General features: G+C 36.2%; 1 long non-coding RNA gene across 2 annotated transcripts; it reads left to right on the forward strand.

Moving 5' to 3' along the window:
- Positions 1–259: 259 nt before the first annotated feature.
- On the forward strand, positions 260–4,951 carry LOC143693381 (uncharacterized). 2 transcript variants are annotated; one of them, XR_013181007.1, is made up of 3 exons: positions 260–2,012; positions 3,962–4,179; positions 4,361–4,951. It is a non-coding gene; the product is annotated as an uncharacterized LOC143693381 (long non-coding RNA). The 2 variants fall into 2 exon arrangements; XR_013181008.1 differs by having other exon boundaries at positions 4,411–4,951.
- Positions 4,952–5,184: the final 233 nt, after the last annotated feature.

The following is a 5,184-nucleotide window of genomic DNA, read 5'->3' on the forward strand; positions in this document are numbered from 1 at the left end:
AGATGTGGAAGACAATGCTCTGCAAGATGACAAAGAAATGGCAAATAGCAAAACGACATATTTCATTAGCTTACAGGAGTGGGTTTTCTAAAAATGGGAAATTCCTGACTTATATTTTTGCCAAGAAAGTTATTTATTTGTATTTCATTCTCTTGTAGCATGTTTAACTTATTGCATGATGGAATATTGAGTGATACATAGTGCAAGTTCTGATATGTATGAAATAGGTAAGAACTAGTATGAACTAGAAAAGATCAGTACTATTCACTTGTCTTCACTTCTCTTCTGATAATTCTTCTGCTGCAAGAACTTGTCCCTATAGATTATTTTGTGAAAATACTTTTGAATCGTTCTTTGTAGTAATAAAATAACAGCAAGGCATCAGAGACACCCAATGTAAGTATGATCAGAAAAAAAAAAAAAGGGATTTATTTACTTAAAAGAAAAAACTTTTTTTCAGGTTGGGATATTATTGAAGAAAAAAGTAATTGAAAAATACTTTTTCACAGCAAATTTTTTTTTTTAAACAAATTTTTCACAGCAGTGGAGGTTTACCATTCCTGCCAAAGCATTCACTAGTTAAGATTTTGATGTCCAGAGCCAGTCTTTGAGATGAAAAATTTGGGCTCATTTCCTGGAGCCTTGGCCAATGGAGACGACAGTTAATTTAAGAGCTGTGCAACTGCTCCTGTGTGTAGACAAGATGAGAACAAAAGCTCATCTCATGTTCATACTGGGGCTAACTGAAATTACTGGCTTGTAAGAGAGAAAAATATATTCTTTGGAGTGGCAAAAAAAGCATGGCCATTAAGACTTCCATTTGGGACCTGGGAAACTTCAGCGACTCCCTGGTTTTAATCAGCTGCATTTTTTATTCGGACTGGGAAGTTAAATTAGGTCCTCTCACGACCTACATAACTTCCTCAAGCAAGAGTGGTTCCTTTCTGTGGGGTAGCTCTGGAAGGCATCAAGGAGATGAAACGAGTGAGGTTCTGGTGAATACTTAATCCCTCGCACAGGTCTGCTCTCTAAGGAGGGACTGAGAGGAGTGTCCCGCAGCAGGCTTGTGGTGCTCAGTTTGGGGTATTGGCCTGCCAAGAAATTCATTCAGACCTCCCAACCCCAGTACCCTCAATACCAGACTACAGAATAGTAGGACACAGCTCACTTGCATGCTCTTATCTCTCTCAAGTTCAAAGCACATTGTGTTTTCTGTTGTGGGAAAAGGAGATAATAAGAACAAGTAGTTTTGTGACATGGGAAAGAGCTTTCTTCCCATCTCTGCTTTTGAGTGGATCAAGGGAGTTTCTGTTCTAATGGAATATCTTGTTCCAGAATTTATGATACTATCTGGTTCCTGAACCAACGATACTTACCTGCCTTTTCAGATCCAGAAATAGCTTTTTAAAATGGGAAAAGTGGTTTTATTTCAGGTTTTTACCTTTGGCCATTGCCTGTATGACTACTTTCTCTTCATTTCTAAACATGCTATTCTTAACAATATAGGTTTGATTTATCCAGTGGAGAGTTGTTTACTTTATGTATGTAGCTGATAGTGATTCCAAGTCAGGGACCCTATTAGAAATAATTAGTCTTGAAGGGTAAAATGGAATTTTAAAAGGTGCATGATAAAAGAAGTTGCATTTAATTTCTGTTTACAATGAAATAATTAATTTATAGCATTATATCCTAGAAAGATAATTCTGCATAGGCGACAACTTCAATTTAATTAGAAAGCTCCTGTATTATAGAAATGCTTTCCACAGAGAGTAGTTTCTGTATTTGTCAGATAAGCAGTATACATCATGGACTAATGATCTAATCAAGATTTCAAGACACTGAAAGGTAAGCACTTTAGTAATTCTAAAATAATTTTAATTTTTTAAACAGAAAAATGGAAGAATATTAATATATCTATTTAATTTTCAGTTTAGTTTTGATTTCACCTTGAAGTACTAGAAACTCCTCAAAGAGCCTATTTGAACCAAAATTGTAACTACTTCATTGAAGGGGTAAGTGAGAACAGTTAATTGTGTAGATATCCTTGATGAGAATAAATAACAAAATAAATTTTATAATAATAAAGTTAAGTAGCATAAATATTTTTGAAAGAGTATCTTTTTTGTCCTGATATAAAGTTTGGCAGCATATAGATATTAGCACAGTATTCTGACTTTTTAAAGAATCTCTTGTGCTATGAATATAAATCTTGTGAGGAAAAAAAATCATGGGGGTAGTGGAAGGAGTGTGGGTAGATAAAAGGGTTGAATTTTGGTTGTTATTTTGCCACCAACGATCCTTCCTCTGAAGATTTAGACCAAACTTGTGGACTTTATTTTATGGCTCTTATGGAGGTATCAGGACCAGAGTGATGCTTCTTAGACAAGAATGAAATTTAATCTCATGATTTTTTTAGCATTAAGAGCCAAATTCTGCAGATATGCAACATATTTTGGCATATTCGTCAATACACAAAAAATACGTGTTATTCTCACAGACAAATGTGTACACTTTGTCAAAGGCCCTTGCAGTGTTTTTTTTGCCCATTTTGGTCTTTGAGAAGATTTTCAGAATGAATGCCAATATTCTCAAAATGAAAAAAGTCCCTCCTTCCCCATGTATTTTTGTAGGTGATTTTGCAGTTAAGCTAGCTGCAAACTGGTTTTGCAAGGAAGAGATTAAGGTGGCAAAAGGAACAGAATAAATAAAGATGATGGCAAAAAATGTGGGTCTATCGTGACACAGGGCTAAGTGAGGGAGTAGAAACTCAATCTAGTACTATTTTCTTTGGGGAAATGGAACACTTTCAGCAGTCTGCAGCAATGAGCTGCAGCTTACTGCCACTGCACTTTTATGTCTCGATATATGACTTGAAGCGTGTTTTATCCTATCCTGAAATATGTTGCTCTTTCTTAAATATGTTTCTGGTAAATGTCTGCAAAGTATAAAAGAAAACAGGTGTCCATACAAATTGATGGAGTGAGAAGCTTTCATTAAGATAAAGGCCAGTGCTTGGATAGTAGGGGTTGCTGGCTTGGTTGTATGGCTGGAAGGATGCATGGAAGCTTTCACAGTGCTTGTGCTCATTGCATTAAGAGCCCATGTAAAAGCATTCCTCACTTTGGCATTAATGCTGTTATGAACTTGAATCACATAAGAGCAAGAAGCACCACACATTTGTGCCCTCCTTCTCCTGGAGACACAGCAAAATGAAGTCATGCAGTTCATTTATTTGCATGTGACTAATTTTCCAGTGGGTTTGGGTTGTATCTGAAGTGAAAACAGTACAAAAATAAGAAAACAGATTAAATCAGCTTTAAAAAACACATTTCCAAGGCATCCTATTTTGGTGAAGAACTTAGGAAAGCTGGTAGAGTTAATGAAGGGAAGGTCACTGAATCATCCCTCTATGGGTGAGGGAGTGGCTTCCCAAGTATCAGGAGTTGAACTCCTCACTGAAGTTAGTGAAACCTTTATTGGATGCAAAGAGTGCATGAAGATCTTGTAGCATTCTTGAAAGTTTTGTATGTGGGTTCTAATGAGAAAAGCTGTGTATTAATTTTCCTTAAATGTCTTTAATGAAATATGGTGCATGGTGTGAGGCTTTTAATTATCAAGGGTTGCATTCTATGTGCAGTTAAATTTATACAGCTTCAGGGGATGCAGAGAAGGACAGGAATTCCCCCATAATTTGAATCAACTGAACACCTGTTATCTGGACAAAGACACAAATGATAAGGAAATTGGGCACTACCTCAGATGTGATAAAAATACATCTTCAGTTGCAACTAAAGGAGGACACAAACCACATTGCTACTGTTGTGCACATCTGCACATCTCAAATTAGAAACTGTCCTTGACATACACTGAGCCATGGCTCCCTATTTGGAAGCTATTGGCAGAGTTGTTCAGTCTGTTTACTTGCTCAAACATAAAATGATCTCTTAAATTGCCAAAACAGATTGTAGAGAAAATTGGCAGGAGAAGATGTTAACAACATGGCCCGGAGCTCCACTTGTAGGATTCACAGCACAAAGCCTGCAGATACTTGTCTCTAAGTGCTTTTTTCCCTCCATTGAATTCAAGTGAAGGAGAAGAATAGGGAACAACAGAAATTAACAGCAGCATCAATGTCTGCATTTCACAAAACCAGCCCTGGCACATCAATAGAGAGACTGGGTAAGCATTTTAAATTGTATGCAAAAGAGCTTATGCTGCTATAGGGGGTTTTACTGCTTCTGAAGTAATTAATATTTTATTCCTGAGCCCTTATATTCCTAAGCATGATTTTTATCTTGCTGTTGTTTCATTGGGAAAATAAGTATTTATTTATGTGTGACAATTGTGTTGACTAACACAGATGGGATAGCACTTGTTGAGCAGTGCCCTGGTGCTGCATGTCTGTGGCAGGTGTGCTCAGCCAGATGCAGCCTGCTACTGATGGCCTTCTGCTGACCTTGGTACTTCTGACAGTTTAACATGAACTGCAACTCCAAGAGGTATTTATTATTTGGTATGTTGTAGACTTAATTCCACACAGCTGCACTTCAAATATCTGCATATAACTCATGTTATTAAGCATCTATCATTTGAGTTGAACAGCATTTTTCTGTCTGGAAACAAGAAGGTTGAATGTGGCATTCCTATTGCTAACATGAGTGTATCTCTGCAAGAAGGTGGAGTTCCTGCTGTGCTCCTGTGCAGTGAACATACATGCATGGAGTCCAACTTTGTTCTTTCTGTGGATTGATCTTCTAAGCTTGTTTTGTGTAGATTCATAGAAATGGAAATTCTGAAAAGCCTCAGGTCCTTTGACTTTCTAATAGTTCTGTGTTGGAGTTTGATTTCTTATTTTCAGAAATCATTCTGCCTTAAAGTGTAAAGTCCTAATAAATGCTTTAGAAATTACTTAGCAAAAGAATTACCTTAATTTCCAATAACCATGAGTATTTTTTGCAGATTTTTACATAGGTTTTATACTTTGTAAGCTTTCAGAAATTTTAAAAATGACTGAACACATTCTTAAGAAATGATGAACCTAAGGAAATGTAAGTAATATTTTAGATAGAACTCATGCTAAATGAGAAAATAGAAAGCTTTGAGAATTGCTTTGAAATTTCAAGGTGTATTCTACTTTAAAATGAAAAATCTTTCTTTACTGATCATTATCAAAATACGCAAAAT

Source organism: Agelaius phoeniceus, chromosome 1, assembly GCF_051311805.1.
Source record: "Agelaius phoeniceus isolate bAgePho1 chromosome 1, bAgePho1.hap1, whole genome shotgun sequence".
Lineage (NCBI taxonomy): Eukaryota > Metazoa > Chordata > Aves > Passeriformes > Icteridae > Agelaius > Agelaius phoeniceus.